The sequence below is a fragment of the Elephantulus edwardii genome, unplaced genomic scaffold, assembly GCF_000299155.1.
Source record: "Elephantulus edwardii isolate Elephantulus edwardi_28Jun2011 unplaced genomic scaffold, EleEdw1.0 scaffold00017, whole genome shotgun sequence".
Classification (NCBI taxonomy): domain Eukaryota; kingdom Metazoa; phylum Chordata; class Mammalia; order Macroscelidea; family Macroscelididae; genus Elephantulus; species Elephantulus edwardii.
In genome coordinates this window covers 25,701,202-25,702,412 of record NW_006399767.1, presented here as the reverse complement: position 1 = coordinate 25,702,412, position 1,211 = coordinate 25,701,202, and the positions used below count along the sequence as shown (strand labels likewise).

Below are 1,211 nucleotides of genomic sequence, written 5' to 3'. Positions count from 1 at the left end.
AGCCTTTGTAATGATCTTATGCATTCTTCATGGACGATTTTCTTGATATCCTCTCAGAGCTCATTTGGTCTGCGCTCATTGGTGCTCCAGGCCTCAAACCTGTTCCTGAGATGGTTTTGAAATTCGAGTGGGATAGACTTAAGATCAAATTTTGGTTCCCGTGGACTTGATTTAATTTTCCTCAACTTCAGCTTGAGCTTGCATATGAGTAGTTGGTGGTCTGTCCCACAGTCAGCACCCGGCCTGGTTTTCACTGCTGATACTGAGTTTCTACACCGAGTCTTTCCACAAATGTAATCTATTTGATTCCTATGCATGCCATCAGGTGAGATCCATGTGTAATGCCTGTGTTTATGTTTCTTATAGAAGGTATTTGCAATGAATAAATCATTGAATTATTTTAAAACTTAATTTTAATTTTTAAAAAGGCAATTAAAATAATTATAATTTTTAAATATGTAGTGATTTAAAAGTTTTATAATATACAATGCAGCTTAATATTATGAATAGAAATTATTCTCTCAAAAATCAATGCTGTAAATCCTAATCTGTTTGCCTGTGATAACAATCCTATTTGGGAATGAGTAGTTTTTGTTACATTAATGAGATAGTGTTAGTATAAGGTGTATTTTGAGTCTATCTCTTCTGAAATATAAAAGAGACTAAATAATCAAGCAAAGATGGATGGGATGAGATAGATTCTGAGACTTATCAAGGAGCCAGGAAGCAGAAACTGAAAAGATAAGGACCTCAGACCAGAACAAATATAAAGAAAAAGCCTAGAGCCAGCACCTTGAATTCAGACTGCTAGCCAAATTTTTAAATTGTGACAAAATTAGCAATTAAAAAACTGTGAGAAAATAAATTTCTGTTTTCTAAAGCCATTCACTTACGGTATTTGTGTTATATCAGAATTAGAGAATTAAGACACTACGGATCTGGGGGAAAGGGTACAGTTATCTTCTGTTGATGGGAGTGAAGATTTCGTAATCCCTTTCACAGGCAATTTAGCAATATTTATCAAAGTTTAAAACCTACATACTCAGTGACTCAATATTCCACTTGATAGAATTTATTTGATGGCTATCCTTCTACATGTTGGCAAAGCTGTATGTGCAAGAATTCTCACTTCAGTAGCATCATGTGTAACAGAAAGAAACTGAAGGCAATTTAATCAGGAGATTATTTTAATAAATTATATTATACATTTT

General features: G+C 33.6%; 1 pseudogene; it reads right to left on the bottom strand.

Annotated features, from left to right (window-relative positions):
- LOC102855839 overlaps positions 1-1,211 on the bottom strand; it is a 3,945-nt pseudogene that overhangs the window by 2,186 nt on the left and 548 nt on the right.